The following is a 19559-nucleotide window of genomic DNA, read 5'->3' on the forward strand; positions in this document are numbered from 1 at the left end:
ACCCGTCACTTTATCGTCACTTTTGGGACGGATTAACACCTCCTCCAAAGTTGTAATAACCCCCATAATGTCGAGTTCCTTTGCAAACTCTTGTTTGCACAGGGATCAGAATGTAGTCCTTAACTTGTAATGACGACCTATGTCTGTGGGTCTGAATGCTGTGACATCTTTTTAGAGGCTGCCTGTGGCTTCAGTATTAATTTTACTTTTTGCTGTAATTCTCAATGGAAGAGGGTACTCGTGGTCAAACTTTAGTGGAGCCTTAAGATTCTGTTTTTGCACAGTAGTTGAAAGCAAATAGTAGTTTAAGTCCAATGTGGCCCTGATACTGTAAGCGTTTATTGAGGTGTCAACAAATATATAAACTATCACAGAACATGACATCCAAACACTTACTCCCTCATACTGCTGTTATTTTTGTAAGGATCACCCCAGTTTCTTAGCCCTGGTAAGAGCCCTTTTGATTGTGTATCCTTTCTCTCTGCATTTCTGCATGTCTACTTCTCATCATCACCCACTGATTCATCTCTTTCCCTTCTCTTGAACCCTGTGATACCCTTGACATGCTCAGTATGGCTCCATAGCTGTGACAATATGGTACTGAGTGCTAACTGCCTGGACATAGGTGGAGAAGGCAACAAGGGTGAATTAAGGACTCATTGCTGTTGGACGTGAGGACATGCTCACTTACAGCATAGACATCTGACACTTTGAGACAATAATTTTACTAATTTCTGGTGATACTGTTGATCTGAATTTGGTTTTAACAGTGGGAAACTGCAAGCCTAATCTTTTATTGCCTTTTCACTTGCACTGTGATTTTAGGCATTGTCCTGCCTAGTTCACTGGGTTTTTTGGTTGCGCATGTCTGCACCCGAATGGGCCCAGGGGCCAGAAAGTCTGATTCTTGTTTTACAACGAGGCTAGCCTATTCTTCTATAGAGACCAGTGATCTCACTTGCGAGGGCATTTCTTGGACAAATAAATATCATCTGCTCAGTTTGAGTTGTCACTCACACACAAAGCACTACCCAGTGGTTTTTAACTTTTTAGTTGATTATAAGCTTGGTGCCTTCTTTCTTAAGAGACTTGGTAGAGTGAACACTTCACTCCTGATGTTGAAATGCCCTTCTCTGATAACTATAAATTGGTCAAACATGATTGTTGGGGAAAAAGGGCTGAGGTATTGCAATTATTTTTGAGGCCAAGTATGATTTTTGGATAGAGAAACTTGATGTTGTTAACTGTGAACCACGACTCCTGAACAACGAAGTCGTAGACAACCAAAGCGGAACAACGCTTTCATTAAATACGATTTCCTTGTTCGGTGCTTTAACCACACATGTGCTGAACAACGCACATGTGTGGTTAAGGCACAGAAGAAGGGATTCGGCTTCGTCGGAGGATGTTATCAGGTAAGTGGCGCTGGGGCTGTTTTAGGGGCGGGGTGGGTGAGACAGGCATTGTTAGTTTTTGGGGGGTGAGAGTAATTTTAGTTTTAGGGGTTGAGTGGGGGGTTGGGGTAATTTTAGTTATAGTGGCAGGGTGGGGTGTTGGGGTATTTTTAGTTTTTGGGGGTGGTGTTTGGGATGTTTTAGGTTTAGGGGTGGGGGTGGAGGGGTTGGGGCATTTTTAGTTTTAGGGGTGGGGGTTGGAGTATTTTTAGTTTTAGGGGTGGGATGAGGGTGGGGGGTCGGGGTATTTTCAATTTTAGGGGCAGGGTGGGGGTCAGGTGGTTTATGTTTAGGGGCATGGGAGGAGGGTTTGGACATTTTTAGTTTTTGAGGGTGGGGTCGGGTGGGTTGGGTTTATGGGTGGGGTGGGGGTCAGGGCATTTTTAGTTTTTAGGGGCAGGGAGGTGGGTTGGGGTATTTTTAGTTTTTAGGGGTGGGGGTCGCTGTAGTTTTAGGGGTGGGGAGGGAGGTCAGGGTAGTTTAGGTTTTGGGGGTGGAGGTTGTGGTAGTTTAGGTGTGGGGGTTGGGGTATTTTTAGTTTTTGGCGGTGGGGGTTGGGTAGTTTAGGTTTAGGGGCAGGGTGGGGGTGGGGGGGGTCAGGGTATTTTTATTTTTTAGGGGCGAGGGTAGGGGGGTCGGGGTAGTTTAGGTTTTAGGGGTTGTGGTAGTTTTAGGGGTGGGGTGGGAGGGTCGAGCGGGGTCAGGTAGTTTAGGTTTTAGGGGGTGGGGGTTGTGGTAGTCTTAGGGGGCAGGGTGGGGGGTCGGGGTAGTTCAAGTTTTAGGGGTGGGGGATTGGGGTACAATTGTGTTAGGGGCGGGGGTTGCGGTGGGGGGAGTCACATGCTGGAACCACAAATGCTGGTCATGCATGCCTTTACCAGGAATGCCTTTACAATGAAAAATCGTTATTAAGGCATTTGTGGTGAAGGCATTCATGGTAACAACGCAGTCATTGTTCCGACCGCGTTGTTTAGGCATGCATGGTTCCACATGCGTTGTTCTGACTCCTATTCACTGTGAAGGCTTGGTCTTCTCATTACATCGATCTAAGAGCTTCACTTTATCTTGTTCCTGGATTTATCGCCCCCCAGGTTTGGCGGGTAGGTGGTGCTCTCTGTTATCTGAGGTTTTATCCCTTTAATACTCAAATGAGCACATTTTATCATACTGGGAGATCTTATTAATTTTGATGATCTAAACTGTTGTTAGGTGTCTTTCCTTACAGGTGATTTTCATGCCTTGGATATGCAACAATTATTTCACGACTGTACTCAAATTGCTGGATATATACTTGATCTATATTTACTAACTTTTCTTTCCCTGTTGTAGATTCTCCCATCCCTTTGACATGGTCAGATCATCCGGCCATTCCTATGTCATTGTCTGTTTTTGAGGAAGGAAGACATTTTTTAAGGTCCTCTATACACCTTTACAACCTTTTGTACTTATCTTCAGAATAGTATCCTTGATTTAGATGGCCTGCAAGACAACAATATTAGTGCAATTGACAAGTGGATCGATTCTACATTAACACTTTCAAAGAATGCCAGGCACACCATTTTGGTTATCGGAACATTCCAATTTCCTCTCCAAATATCAACCACATCCGTATCTTTGCCCTGAAAAAGTCCATGTGACGAAACACGTGTCGGCTGTTCACAGACTATACTTTGTCTACAAGGAATAAACCTCCATCAACCACTATACAGTGTATGAACTCTGAAATTTTTTCTCCACTTTGGAATTACTTCTCGGACTACTTTTGGTGTACCCTGGCATTCTTTGACTTTGCTTCAGCTCTGGTTGGTGTTCTGATCAGTGTGCCGACACCCGTGGTGGTTGGCTGTTTGTACCAGGTTGGCAGCCCCAACAATTGTGTTGAACTTGAACTACTGAGTCATACATTTGAATGCGGATGTGCGAACATTTAGCATCAACCACCAATTTTGTTTATCTTTTGCACTACATTAACACTTTGATGACAGTGACTCCTGCCACCATGCACAAAGTGTGGCTTCCTGCCCTTTGGTTCAGTGATTCTTTTCTACCTCTGAAGAAAAACTGTAGATGCCTCGAGTATATCTAGTGGATGCATTATAATCAGGATGATAAAGCCAAGCTTAAAATCAGTTCTAGGGATTATCATAAGCAGCTTTTGGTGCTGATAAGATCGATAAGTCTCAAAACTCTTCAGGAGAACTTTTTCAAATAGTGAAATCTCTTGTTGATCCTATCAACACCTCTCCTCATTCTCCTTCACAGAGAACATGCAACAAACTGTCTGAACTCTTCTTTAGAAAACGTGCCTCATACATGCCGCTTTATTAGCTTTAAGGAGGAGGAGTTGGTTAATGGACAGAGACTAAATTCTGAACTGCATTAATTAGTTTTTAATCCTATTGATAAAACTCATTTTCTGGTCATTTTTAGAAACTGATAAATCTGGTTCTCATTTCGACCTTTTACTACTAGGAAATGTTTAAAAAGGGCTATCCCAGTTCTGGCACCCCTTCTGGGGAAGCTGCTTCATTTCTCAATGATAGAGGGCATGGTTCCCTTGGCCTGGAAGCATGCCATGATAGTACCTCTGCTAAAGAAACTTGACCTGTATGGATACAAGCCTGCTAACTTCCATCCCATTTCTCCTCTGCCTATAAGCACGAAGATTCTGGAAAAACATATCAATCACCAATTGTCCGAACATCTTGTAATGCATTACCATCTTTACCCATCACAATCAGGATTTTACCAGGGTCATCACTGGTGTAACAATACCTCTGTGTCCCGTGCAGTGTGAGGGGTCCTCTAAGCTTTAGTAAACTGTGCATGGAGGGTGGACCCCTGTCCGAGAGCTCCCGAATAGGTCAGTGGGGTCCTCAATGTACTTTGCAGGGGGGGGGGGGTAAAGTTTTGTTATTCCACTCTAGGTCATGGAACTAAGTCTGTGCTCTTAGGGGTAAAAGAGAACCTTAGCTTTATTTTAGATAATGGGGGTACAGCAGCCCTTATTCTTCTGAATCTGAGTGTAGCATTTGAGGCTGTATGTCTTGAGATTGCATCTCATCCTGTGGCCCTGATGAGATTTGGTGACAGCAGTATTCAGGACACTCATTTCTGCAAAATCACTCTTCTCAAGTTGTTTCAAAACTTTATGTGCCCTCAGTTAAGCTAGTTTACCTTATGGGGCTCCTCAAGATTCTTCCTTGAACCCCATATTGCTCAATGTCTATGTCTGCCATGCGAGAGGATATAATGGCTTTACTTCATCATGCTGATGACGCACAGATCATTGTCTTGCTGTGTTCACTGGATGTTATCACGTCATCTAACTGTTAGAGTCTGTTTGTTGGTGTCTGGCTGAGGTTGCATACTGGATGGAAAAAACTGTCTGAAAGTCAATGTTTCCAAGACTGAGGTATTAGTTGTGAGAAATACACCCAATTTCTGGGAGACACAATGATGTGCTAAAGCTCTTGGGCACTCCCTACTCTGAATCAAGTAGTCAAAGATCTAGGATTCTGGCTTGACAAAAAGTTGTCTACATACTTCCAAATTAACAAAATGGCTGCTGGCTGCTTTGGTTTATTCAGGTGCTTAAGGAAACTCTTATGGTTATTTCCCTTGGCTTTGCTTATCTCTCATTTAAATTAGGCTGCAGATCATCCAGAATGTGGCAGCTCAATTGCTATGCACATCCCAAAGTTAGAGTTAGTTTCCTTGCATCTCTGGAAGCTCCAAGGCCTTCTGATAGACAAACAAAGACCAAAGCTCTATGCTATATGCATAAAGCTATAATGAGGTCTTGGCCTGCATCCATAGAATGGCTTGCCCATTCTTACTTTTCGGAAAAATCTTTGCGATCATGCAGTCAAAATATGGCCTGATCCCTCATTTTAAATTAGCCACACAAGGGCATGCTCTTTCGCTTTCCTGGGACCCAGGCTATAGAAAACTCCTCCCCCTATGCTGCCATGGTACTCGACTTTTGCGAGGTTCAAGAAACTACTGACAACTTGACTTTTCTAGTTCTCTGATGCCTGTTTTTTTTCTGTACTCTGCTGTTTTAGCACTGGGAAGCCCCATATGCATAAAATTGCATAACGTAACATTATCTAACGTAACATAACATGACAAACGTTTAAGCAAACTGAAGTCATACAACAAACTACAGAGGATTGCCCAGTGTGATTCCCTGAACTACCAATATTCTGCAAATGGCAGTGACCATTGGGTCTAGCCTCTATTTGTGATAAAGTTTAAATTAAACTTGTTTTAAATGAGATCATTCATCAACTGCAGTATGTAATTCCTTATACAAAGTATATAGGTCTCTCAAGTAACAATAAGCCTGTTGAAACCAAAAATACATTTACTCATGTCTTTGATTCAGAAGAGGTAAAGTGTTCCTTGTGTTTTTTTTTCCTGAAAAATATGTATATACTAATGTTGTATCTATTGTATATTTTTTATTTTGCTGAAGAAACAGGAGTTCTTGTACCAATAATTTCTGTGATTCTCCTGAGCATGTTCTCAAGGAAAGCTTGACTGCAGCTTGTTGTATTACGTTGAAAACAAAATTAGATGATGTATTCATCATGAAAGCAAACTACAATGATTAAAGATAATATACATACATTTTAGCTTTGAATGTGGATTATTAAACATTAAAACAGTAGGCAGGCAAATGGAGTTTTGATATGATTTAATGCGATTAATATGATATGATTTAAATGGTACCTACCAACCCGTTAATAATAATAATACAAATTGGTATCACTATTAAAATTGTTAAATTAAACTAAATAATATACATTTATGTCATTATTAGTTAAATAATGCTTGCTTTTTAATTTTCATTCAGTATCTTATTTAGGATTCAAATTATCTAACCATAGAGAGCACTGAGAAAGCCCAGACGGCAAACATATTTGGTATTTTGAAGGATCTGACCTTGCTTATGTTCATGAAAGACTTGTATTCCAAGGGACTCAGGGGCTAAATGAGAGTATAAAAGGTGACCCTTCAAGCTTACCCTGTCAAAGGACCACCTGTTGTATTTAAAGATTTTCCACTAGTTCTAGCTTCCATCACTGGAGCAACCCACTCAGCTGCTACATTGAATAGGGAAACTTATCATTGTGGGTGCCATGTCTGAGATGCTCGCGCTTCAAACATTTTGCTTTGTCAATAACAAGGTCCCAAAAAATTAAGGACCCTGATACGCAGAAAACATAGTGTAGATTTAGAGTTTGAGAGGCCGGACTCCCTCTGCCCAATTGCAGCTCATGCCCTCTGTCACGATATATGGGAGCCACTATGAAAATTCCCTGCCTGGGACCGCCATGCCTGGCGCTTCCAAGCAGGGAAATGTACTGATGGTCACCCCGCACTGAATAGGGCAAAGCAACTTCCAGTATGGTCTGATAATTCTGTGTTCGATGGGTCATTAGGACAAAGGCTTCTTCTGGCCATCAGCTTCCAACATCTGAGACTCCACCAACAGACACATAGTGGGAAACTGTGAATTTGATGGAACAGGAGTGCTACCAACGTCTCATAAACTATTATTTGATCTTGTGCAGCTCGTCATAAATATCAACCTGACATGGTCGAGTATATATCATTTTTACAAGACACATTTTACAGTTTGTCTATAAAGTTGGTCTGTTTTAAAAAAATAACACACTAAGAGGGTTTTTACAAGCCCCAGTGGTTCAGAGAAGTGACCTTCCTGCACTGCCATTTGCCACAAGAAGAGGACAGAAATGTGGCTTGTCTACATGATACTTCACATTTCTGTCCTCTCTTCCTGTACTGGCACACAATGGGCTGCCTAGCATTGAGGTAGGCAACTTCAAGCCATGGTGCAAGGATGCCTGCATTGCAGACAAGATTATTTCTGTGCAGGAAGGGGCACCATCCTGCACAACAAAAAAAAACATGGAAGATTTTTCCTCTTTCTATGTGTGCTGCAGTATGCCAGTTTCTCCAGATCTCTAGGATGGGGAGGAGCAAGTCTCAAGGAGGTAAGGAGCAGGTGGGCCCAGAGAGGGAGCATCTCATTACAACCCTGAATTCTTTTCAGGCTAGAGAGGTAGGGGTGTTGGCTAAGGAAATTGACTTGGCTCTACTTTGAGCTTTGTGATTGGCATCATACGTCTGCCCCATGCCCCAATACTAACTTGACTCTGAGTGTGGTATCATAGATAAGGATGCAGTAAAACCAGGGAATATCAATGAGGCCCCAGTTGAGCCCTCCTGTAAGCTCATGTCGGTACATGACGATAGTTGTCATACCCACCTTTTGGACACATTTTTGGAGAAGTTTAAGGTTTTGGTTGACTCATGTCTAGCCCCCTGAAAGAAAAGCTGAATTCCTTGAAACTGAAAGTTTCTGAGCTAGTTTCTAAGATTGAGGACTGCCAAGTATGTAGGTCCAATCCTGCAGGCATGGCATCCTCCTCTGGTAATTCATCAAAGATAGTGGACCATCATAAAGCAGGGTCAGCTTCTTGGGGTAATTAATTTAAACCTGTGGTTTTTGTCACTCCACCTGGGCCTACTATTTGTGTATCCCAAGAAGGTAACTCCAGTCTGTAACAGAAAGCGATTATTAGAGGGTTAGATCTTAATAGAGGCTTGCAAAATGTCCATTGGGTCCAGATCTGAAGAGGACCAACCAAGTGCCCACTCTCAACTTAATCTCTCACTGGAATGTTGGCCTTATGTTGCAGTCCTAACAAATGTGCCTTCGCTGCGGCTTGAGGCAGGAGAATCCACGCACAATTGAAAAACAAGCATTTGCAATGCAATGGGTCTCGCATTTGCTCAAGATAAGCCTATTAGGGTTGTAAATTCCTAACTGACATTTCTTGCCACAGAAACTGAAAATAAAAAGTAAAACAGTTGACATAAGCAAGCTGATTCAAAGTGCCACAGCCGCCGTGAGCGTGAGGGAGAGACACAAAACGAAAAAGAAGTTCGCTTGCAGTCAAAGTCATGACAAATGTGCAAATATCCATGTAACAGGGTTGATGGCCAAGGAGGTGACAAAAACGGCCCAAAAAAGGACAAACATAAAGCATTTACCAATAATAACAAAGGATTTTTGAAAGGCAAACCCATGAACGAGTGATAGTGATGTCCGTGCAGTGGGTGTGGTTAAAAGCCCAGATACATACCAACATGTTGGAAAAGCAGCGCTTGGGTGCTGCTATGCTCAACCTAATAAGGTCAGCTTCTGGCTGGGCATGAACTCTGATTTCCTTCTGAACCTAATGATATTTTGCTTGTGAGGATGATTGGGTGGGTTTGTCCATCAGCCAAGCAGTGGAAGGGGGACTGGGTCACAATTAGCTGTTAGTATCTCAGGTTGGCACATCGCTTGATTTTTCCTGCAGGCAGTATGAGTTAATGTCTGATATGATTAGTTTGGTACCTTTGTGTTGTCTTTATCAAACATCTCCAACCATTGGGCAAACCTCTGATCAGGAATCAAGATTGGGCAAGGGATTCACTGAACAGCCACCCATAAAGCAAAGCAACAGTTTCTTTGCACTCTCTGGCTTAGACAACTATGATGGACAGCCAACCATCAACAATTCTGTGGTAACCAGCAGACCTATTCCCGTCCTGACAAGGGGGAGGGAGGCTCTCCCCCTCAGACTATTGCACTAGCTTGGAAACTCAGATTGCGATTATTTGCTGGAATATTGCTCATTACGAAACTAAATTAAAGGGCGGGGACTGGGTGGAGTATATTTCTAAATTTGACATTGTGATGATGCAGGTGACAAGGTCACAGGGGGAGGCTGCATGGGATGGGTTCTTGAGCTTTTCTGTTCCAGCTGCACAGGATACTGGCCATAGGGCTAAAGGAGGGGGGGGTCGGTGACACCTATTCATATTGCCACAACATATCGGGCCTATCTAATTGAATGTAACCACAAGGGTATTTTGATTGTGTGGGTCATTTTCACAAATAAGTTTAATATTCTCGTAGTAAATTTCTATAATGCAGTGTGGCTAGTCGGATGCCAAATCCATGTTTTATTTTTCGCCATATCAATTTTGAAACAGAGTATTGAAGCTATTTCTAATTATGTTTGTGTTATTATAGCAGGAGACTTCCATTCAAAAATTGGTGTAAAAAATACTCTCCGAAATTCCTTTGAAATGAAAGATTTTAGCTCCATAGAAGGACAGGGTGCAGATTATAGGGGAAGGACATATCTTAGAGGCCCTCCTCAGCTCTGGACTGATAAATAAAGCTAAGCTGTTGGGAAGCCTTTCTAGGCAGACCCCTAACTTTAAAGACTGGGGTTCAGGTACAGTCATTGATTATGTTTTTGTTTCTAGAATTCAGAGTCAGTTTATACTTAGGGGTGGGATAAAGGAAATGGAGCACAGTGACTATAACCCCATAGAGATAGCATTTGATTTCCGCTGTACTCCTATCCCTGGTTATAAGCAACCTTAGCTTGATCATGGATGTTTTATTGTCTGTAAATCTCCTTCCCCCCACCACCTGAGGTTATGGCTCCTATGGATATAATGAACACCTCAGTGAGAGATATAATTAATGGCACTCGCAGACCATCAAGAAATAGCCTCCCTGGGTGGTTTGATAGCACATGTAAAGCCACCAATAGGATGTTGTGAAAGGAGCTGAGCAGTAACCCCAGAGATGGGATAAGGGTGAAAAAAATCAAGACTAGAATACAAGCTAGCAGTTAAAAATTGTAAACTGGAGGCCAAGAAAGAGATGTGGCATAGCCTTGTACAGCCATGTCGGACTAGAAACATTAGGATGGTTTGGAGCATTGCGAATAGCGGTAGCTTCTCAACCGGGGCGACGGAGGAGTTGGGGTCCAGCATCCCACCTGAATGTTGATATGACAATTTTAGCTGAATTTATTAATTCAGGGAAACTTTGGAGGATGCTGACGCATAGGCTAAATCCCACCCTTGGCGGGAGTTAGGCCCAGCAGCCAATGTTTTGCACTACGTGAGCAATGGGGCATTGATTATGTTGAAGATCATAAAAGGCTTGCACACTTACTTCTTTGGATATCAATCTGTTTGAACAAGCAACAGTTCTCAACAGGGAAATAATTTCGGATTGCTCGTCTTATGATTTGGGTCTGAATAAACCATGGTTGAATTATATTAGAAACATCACTATTAGTCTGGGACGACCGGAGTTATCTACTTCCCCACAACTAGTGAACCAAAGAGAGCTAGGTTGGGCCAAGAGTGAGTTTAAAAAAATAGCCATGGCTAACAGGGAAGCAAAGGAACTGGAGAAACCATATGTGCGAGATTTAGTCCTGGATAAGACTTGCAAAGGTGCAGAGCCTTCTCAGATCAATAATGTTTGGTAAAGGTCACTTGTAACCAGGTTCCTGTTGGGCACTATTAAGTGTAATCCCTGTTTCCTGTCGGGCCAATTTGATCTGAAAAATATTTTAGGCGAAGATTCTTACTGCCTATTTTAAAAAATCAGGGATTTCTACAGTGTAGACCAGCTTTTTTTTTCTCCGTATGGTAGTAGACCTTACAGTCTACCTTGCAGTGGGTAGTTTTGTTACATGTGCAATAGGCTGACGTCATTCCGTGAATATTCAAATTATTATTGTATTCGTGATCCTGTTTTTCTGTATTTTTGGTAACCTAACTGTCCTTTATAAGTGTTCAGATGTTTTGCTCATTTATGGTTATGTTTTAATAACCAAATAAAGAATAAAGAATAAAGGGCCAGATGTAGGAAAAAAGCAAATTGCGACTTGCAATTTGCGAGTCCGTGCGACTCGCAAATTGCAAGTCGCAATTTGCTATGCAGAAAGGTGTCTCAGACACCTTCTGCAACTCGCAATGGGGTCGCAAAGACCCACCTCATAAATATTTATGAGGTGGGTCGCACTTTGCGACCCCATTGCGAGTATGGGCACTCACGGTGATGGTGGCCTGCTGGAGACAGCAGACCACCATGTCCGTGACTGCTTTTTAATAAAGCAGTTTTTTTTTTTTCTATCTGCAGCCCGTTTTCCTTAAAGGAAAACGAGCTGCACTTAGAAAAAAACCCGAAACCTTTTGTTTCGGTATTTTTCAGAGCAGGCAGTGGTCCATAGGACCACTACCTGCTCTGAAAAATTGTTTTTGTGATCATTCACAAAGGGGAAGGGGTCCCATGGGGACCCCTTCCCGTTTGCGAATGGGTTACCATCCACTTCAAGTGGATGGTAACAGCGATTTCATTTGCGACCGCTTTCGCGGGCGCAAATGAAATTGCATAGCATTGCGAGTCGCAAATAGGAAGGGAACACCCCTTCCTATTTGCGAGTCGGAAATGCATTTTGCGAGTCGGATCCGACTTGCAAAATGCATTTCTGCATAGCAGAGAGGCTTTTGCGCCTCGCAAACGGCGTTTTTCGCCGTTTGCGAGGCGCAAACCCTTTGCTACATCTGGCCCAAAAAGAATATCTTTGTGGATCTTTGCATCCTATGTTCTAAATTTATAAACAAGATTTTAAAAACCACACAACATTTGCTAAAATGAAAATTGTTATTTAATTATTTTACAATGGTATTTTATTCTTTAAAAAAAAAAAACATTTCAAACTATGATCATCTCTGGAAGTTCATGATGTTTGCGATGTTTGTCACAAGTTTCATGAAGCATACGGAAGCAAAGTCCCATTCTATCTCATACCTCTACTACAAATTTTATATCTTTTTCCAGACACACTTCTCGTAGCCTGATACAGCAGAGAAACTATCTCCCTGAAGGTGCATCCAAAGTATAAAAGTTGAGGCAATCAAGGGCCAGATGTAGGTAGGTGGCAAATTGCGAGTTGCAATTTGCGAGTCCTTCCGACTCGCAAATTGCAACTCGCAATTTGCTATGCAGAACGGTGTCTCAGACACCGTCTGCAACTCGCTATGGGGTCGCAAAGACCCACCTCATTAATATTAATGAGGTGGGTCGCAATTTGCGACCCCATAGAGAGTCAGGGCACTCACGGGGATGGTGGCCTGCTGTGAACAGCAGACCACCATGTCCGTGACTGCTTTTAAATAAAGCAGTTTTTTTTTTTCAAAGTGCAACCCGTTTTCCTTAAAGGAAAACGAGCTGCACTTTGAAAATAAAACCGAAACCTTTTGTTTTGGTATTTTTCAGGGCAGGTAGTGGTCCATTGGACCACTGCCTGCTCTGAAAAATTAGTTTTTGTGCCAGACACAAAGGGGAAGGGGTCCCATGGGGACCCCTTCCCGTTTGCGCCTGGGTTACCATCCACTTCAAGTGGATGGTAACTGCGCCTTCATTTGCGACCGCAATCGCGGTCGCAAATGAATATACATAGCATTGCGAGTGGCTAATAGGAAGGGAACACCCCTTCCTATTAGCGAGTCAGAAATGCATTTTGCGAGTCGGATCCGACTCGCAAAATACATTTCTGCATTCCGGTGAGGCTTTTGCGACTTGCAAACGGCGTTTTTCGCCGTTTGCAAGTCGCAAACGCTTTGCTACATCTGGCCCCAAATTACTAAAACCATTTACCTGCGTCCACGTGGATTTCATTGCAGAAGTCGTTTTGTTCTGTATAAACTGTCAGAATGAAAATGGTAGTTTGTTCACAGAGCCAAGAGCTCCACACTAGTCCTCCTTGTCCTCTAGAGGGGACCTAAATATTGCTTCTCTTCAAATAAATCGTTGCCCGCCAAAGAAGCACTGGTTCTCTGAGGAGTAACAGACCAGTGTTAACTCACTTTTTACCCTGCAGGGCCTTTAAGTGAATGTTACTAACATTTTATAAGAAACTCCTTTAAAGCTCAGAACCTGATTTGGTAATTGATAAGAGCAGAATATCTGCCAGAGTATTGGATATCATGTCTCTCCAATTCAGATGGCATAGACATTTATAAACTCTAAAGCCCATATTTATGGGCTTTTGGCGCAGGGCAGCGGAGAAAGTTATTTTGCTGCACTGACCTACATCAAAGGGAAAGGGAAGGAATGCACCGAATCTTTGGCATACAATGTATTCCTATCCTTTCCTCCTGCACTGATGCCATTTTGGAAGCCTAGAGTCAATGTAGGCACCCTTGCACCATTGAGCAAGGGTCCCTATGTTGCAGGCAGGATTGATTTTGTGAAGGAAGTGGCACCTTCCTACACATAAAAAATCCTGGGACCCTTTTTGTGTGCTGAATGGATATATAGAAAGAGGACAAAACAAGGACAAATAAAGATATTTCTCCTTGTTGCACCTCCCGTGGGGAAGTGTAAGGTTTTGGTGCATCCTCAGGTTTATAAGGTCTTGTAAATCTGGCCATGCATCAAAATCAATGGGTGTTGCGTTGGAACACCCACCTCAATGCCCATGGAATGCCTCCCTGGTGCAGAAAAAGGCAACACAGTGATTTGCGCAGCCTTGCCCAACTCCATATCTAGGAAGCCATTCAAAACCACGCAAAGTGGTTTTGCGTGGCTTCATAGATATGATTTGAACATTTACATCACCGTTGCATCACAAAACATGATGCACCGGCGGTGCAAGGGGCTCATAAATATGCCCCCTAATATGGAAGAAGCAACATCTACTGCTTTTTGGATGGTGTCCCGCATCCACCAAATGTTACATCTACATCTGTTTCTTGTCCGTATTGTATAGTGTTTGCTTAAATGAAGTACATTTGCTAAAATCCATTAAAAGATAGTTACCCTATCATATCCAAGTGTTTTTCACAGCAATGTTAATCTCTGTATAATTGATGGCATTGCACTTTTAGATCAAGTGACGAATGACGAACACTTACAGTGCTCAGGCTTTTCTGGATATTTGTTGAAGAGAAAGAGACTTTAGTACATCCCTCGAAAAGTAATCTTTCCTGATCTTTACTATACACATATAGAGAGGGCATTGGGGATGGAAATAAAGAAATTACCTCCTCTTCAGTAGGCACAGTGGAAAAGTGGGCTATCTGACGTCTGCTACTGCTACTGTGCGTCATCAAAGTGTTTTAGTTGCAAATCATCCTATCAATGTTCCCCTTTTACCTTGCTTGCAATTTAAGGGTTACACCACTCCCTACTTGCAACTGCTACTCAAATATACATGGTTGTATTATTGGATTTGATGTAGGTCAGAGTAACAAGTCACCTTTCTCTGCTGCCAGAGTGAAATGGCAGGAGTGCACCATATTTATGTAATACACTGCATTCCTGCTCTTTCCTCTTGTCCCGTATAATGTTTCTGCAGCCTAGTGCCATCGCAGTCACATTTACACCATGGTACAAGGGATCTTGTGTTGTCGCCAGGATTGTGTTTGCGCAGGAAGGGGCACCTTCCTGCACAAAAACAATCTTGAGAGGCATTTTCCTCTTTCTATATGTGCTGCAGAATGAAGCACACATGGAAAGAGGAAGACACGCCTCATCTCAGGCGCTTAAGGTTTTGGATCATCCCCAGGTTTACATGGTCTTGTAAATCTGGGGAAATGGTAAAATCAATTGGCGTTACGTGGTAACACCCATCACAACGCCCATGGAATGTCTGCTAAGTGCAGAGTAGGACAATGCAGTGATTTGCACTGCCTTTCCTTACTCCATATCTATGAAGCCATTGAAAGCCGTGCAAAGTGGCTTTGCATGGCCTCATAGATATGATTTTGTAGTTTCCACTTCCGGAGCACCACAAAAAGTGATGCTCTACCAGTGCAAAGGGATCATAAATATGCCTCTGAGTTTGAGAGTAAAGACCTACATGAGACAGAAAGGTTTCTCACCACTGTTAGCACCATCTACAACTTTCATTCTTAGAGGCAGGAGAGAGAGAGGAACACAGCAATTACATAGAGTCCTGCTATGCCAGAGAAAGTGGCCTAAGCAGATAGTGAGGAGAGTGAGAAGACCCATTCCCCTACACAGCAATGACAGATGTCACTTGTAGCATCCTAACAAGGCACACTTAAAGGGGAGTGAACACCCGCATCCCACAGATCAACTAAGAAATGGGCTTACCTGTATGCAGCAGGTGGAGCTGCCAACAGCCTACTGGGAGGATCCAGTGGTTGCAAACTCCATTCCTATGGAACACATTCTATTTCCAGCAATGAAGAAGTGAGGTGGAGCCTGCGCAGCTCAACCTATAAAAACCTTTTTCCATAGAGTTAGTCAAAAAACAGAAAGTGGAAGGGAGTGGCCTCAGCATCAAACATGGCCGTTGCTCTTTAGATGACCCCCACCACCCTACGCTGATCACTCAAACTCAGCTGCCATTTCCCTAGGTCAAACCACCTGGGTAGAGCACATATTGGCAGCATTTAACTGGAGCCTGCTTGTCGGATGCTCCTTGCCATCACAATTTGCTCCCGGAAGGTGGAGTCTGGGAGGGCCAACAAGTGAGTGGAGAGGAGCCCAAATGGGCTTCCCAGCAGTTGGGCATTGGCCCCTTTGCATGTGGTAACCTCTGCTATGGTGATCTTACCTGGACCCCAGGTCTGGAGAGATTCCTCACTTCCGGCGGGACCCAATCCTTAATTACATGAGGCAGTGGCTCTATGGCCGCCTGACACTCCATGAGTTGTGTCCTAAACCCTGGACTCTCTGTGCACAGCAGCACTGTGATATTATCCTGCCCCAGCCAGAGCTCTGGATAGCAGCCAATCAGCCCTGAGGTTGTGGGTCCAGTGGAGCCTGGAATGAAACTAGCCATGAACTGATGAGGTGAAAGGCAGTTGGACCTGTTTGGGGGATGAGGGACAGCTACGTTGGTCAAGCGGGGCCTGAGAGAGGGCCTGTAAAAAGGACTCTTCTCCACAGCACCAATGGAACTGTGATGAGTGCACTTGAAAGTGACCCCCCTCGCTTCACCTCATACTTGGGAGCCACAGAGTGGGCTGGATGAGTGCGAGGGTGATGCATGGCTGCTGAGCTGCTTGAAATCTGTGGGGGATCGAGGAGATGGGCTAGTGGACCTGGCCCTTGTGCTGCTTTGTCCATTTGGGAGGCCCTCTGGCTTTGTGACTGCTGCACACTGGCCCCTGTCCCCACTTTGTCTTTTGCCGCCTCTATTTTTGTGGCCCAGCCTAGTGTGCTTGCCCAGGACATGTGACTCTCCTCCCTTACCTGGGTTTCTTGGGGCTGTGGTCACTCTGAAGGTTAACCTGAGGCAGGGGTGCTTTGTGAGGACCCTCAGAGTGGTGGCGGCTGCATAGCCCTGCTTAGCCGGCCACATTCGGTGGCACATTCGAGCCGCATGGCATATGTTGATTAAGATGGGGGGCTGCTAATGCAGAGACACGAGCAACCTATGCCTGCTCGGAAGCTGTGGTGGGCACGCAACATCATCTTTACATCAAGACACCCGCTAGCTGATACCACAGTGACAGGACCACTGGAGGTGTGATGTGGCCTTCTGCTCCAGGTCGCACGCCAGAGATGCTAGCTCTACTTACTTGTTGACCAGATGGTGGTGGACACCCTGACAGACTGAGTCTCTCCCTTCTCTACAGCCTCCTTCCAGTGTGATTTACCCCCTTAATCCACACAGGATACCGCAAAGGACAAACCAAATAGCTCTGCATCGCAGCAGAAAATAGATAAATTTGCCAAGCAGGTGCTTCCACTGGAGGACGCTGGTGTGGCTGGGGGCAACGTACACACATACTGAGGGGCTGCAGATTTCCTCCATTCTGCAAGCAATTAAAGACCTCAAGGACACTTTGGAGGGTAAAATGGGGGAGCTAAAAGTGGATCTTCCCCTGATCCGGTAAGACTTGCAGAACACAATACACAGGGTCACAGAGGTGGAGGGCAGGGTCTCTGAAACTGAGGTCATTGTCAAAGTTGCATGAAACTCACCTCGTCACTCTGCATCATATGGTTGGGCAGTTGGAGGCCTGATTGGAGGACGCAGACAGCAGGTCAAGATGCAACAACATGCCCATTCTGGGTATCCCTGCAGGCTCAGATGGAACATGCTCACCTCATTCATTTCAGTCTAGTTGAAAAGTTGAGTGCCCTCAGCGAATGTTTTGAAATGCTTTATTGTTGAGCAAGCACATCGGCCCCTTCCATTACCTGAGTTCTCAACTATGAGGACTGCAATGCCGTCCTTTGAGCCGCACGCAATGCAGGTTCATTGTCATGCCAGTCCTCCCCAGTGATGATCTTTCCTGACTATAGCCTAAAGGTTCAGCAGCAGTGCCGATCCTTTCAAGAGGCAAAACAGAAACTCAAGGCCATAGGCATCACCTTTATGCTCTTCTTTCCAGCCCATCTGAAAATCATAATCCAGGACAAAATCTTCTTCTCTGATATTCCAGAAGCAGTTTGGAACTGGATAAAGGAGAGCTCTAACATTTGCAATGGGGGACTTCCCTTCATGGGTGCATAGTGAGGAGGGGTTCTAGTGGTCCTCCAGTTGAGGGACGTACCACCCGTAGATGACAACCACATAACCAAGAGCAGAGAGCACAATCTTTTTGGTCTGAGAGACGCCCTCAGCAACATGGTGCTTCTACATTGACCAAGGGCTCGACTACACTCACTGCACCTACTGAGTTAGAGGCATATGGGATATCACGCTTTGCTGGTAGGTACCTTATTAAACACTCATAACAGCACATGATAGCAACATACGTCTCCTTATGTTATTACCCCACCACTTACGTTTTCTTTACTTAGTGGGTTTGTCTTTGCTCGTTGAAAGGTCAGATCACTTCAGGTTGTTGGAGTGGGGGTTTGCTCAAGAGGGGAGATTCTCAGGCAGTCTAGTTGGCTCCATTCCCTAATTGCATCACAATAGGTACTTCTAGTTCACAAAATATGGGGAGGGTTTTATGGGTGGGGGGAAGTGGGAAGGAGTTCCCTTGTTTGAAGCCACAGTCAGTATTACACGCAATTGAGACAAGCTTGAAACTTGAGATGTTACCACTGAAAATATCAATTACACAGCACTATGCCTAACAGACCAGAACACGAATACAGGATGTGAGAGCATAGGTCCTAAAGTAGTTTATCAGTCCTCTTATGGAACGTAAATGGTTTGCTTGACAAAATCAATCATGGAGCGATACTCAGAGTGGAATATTGCTTTGGTCTCGACATCCTCCTGCTCCAAGAAACCCACCTCATGGGTAATAACTGTCTATTTATGGCCCAGCAGGTCTCCTTGCAGATCTATCACTCAGGATTCCACAGAGGCTCAAAGGACATGGCCATCCTAGAGCGCAAGCACATGACCCTGGTGGTTTCCAAAGTGTGGCATAACAGTTTAGACCACTATGTGGTGGTGAAGGGCACTGCGGGATTCCTTCATTTCTATAATCAGAATGCACATCCCTGCCCCTGTTGCTCCATGGATCCTAGAGGGGACCTCAATGGAGTTTGCAGCCCTGGTCTGGATCTCACTAACTAACCAGCCGCTGCCTCATGGTGAGAGTACAAGTTGGGGAACAGTTTCCGAGTGGATCAACATAAAGAGGGGCACTCACCAGGGTTGCCCCCGCTTGTTGTTTGTAATGGCTATTGAGCCCTTAGTGGCCTATGTGTTTGTCAGTGCTTTATTCCATGTATTTCAATGGTCCACAGGAGTGAGCCCTATGTGGACGATGTCCTAATGTTCTTAGATGATCTGGAAGAGTCAGGGCCTCAAGCTCTTTAAAGCCTTCAGATATTTGGGTCTTATTCTGGCCTGCGCATGAACAATGCCAAAACGTCAATCTATCCTATAGCTCCCTGTCCACCGCTCATGCCCTGGGTGCCAGAGCATCAGGGGCTTCTGAAGGGCTTCAAATATCTGCATGTCTTTATAACCTCAGACTGCCTCTGTGTGTACCAGTCTAATTTGCAAACCCAACTGGATGGTCTCGCTAAAGACATTAAGGCCCTCAGTACAACCCTGGCGGTAAATCCCGCTTTCCGCCGTGCTGAAGACCGCCAACATACCATTGCGGTGGCAGAATTCCGCTACAGGTATTATGACTCACAGCTCGGAATCCGCCACAATACAGACACCCACACAAGTCCGCCACACCAAAGGTCAGTGATAAACTGGCAATACCAAAACCCACACCGTCACGCCAACAAGAATACACCCA

Source organism: Pleurodeles waltl, chromosome 4_1 (assembly GCF_031143425.1).
Source record: "Pleurodeles waltl isolate 20211129_DDA chromosome 4_1, aPleWal1.hap1.20221129, whole genome shotgun sequence".
Lineage (NCBI taxonomy): Eukaryota > Metazoa > Chordata > Amphibia > Caudata > Salamandridae > Pleurodeles > Pleurodeles waltl.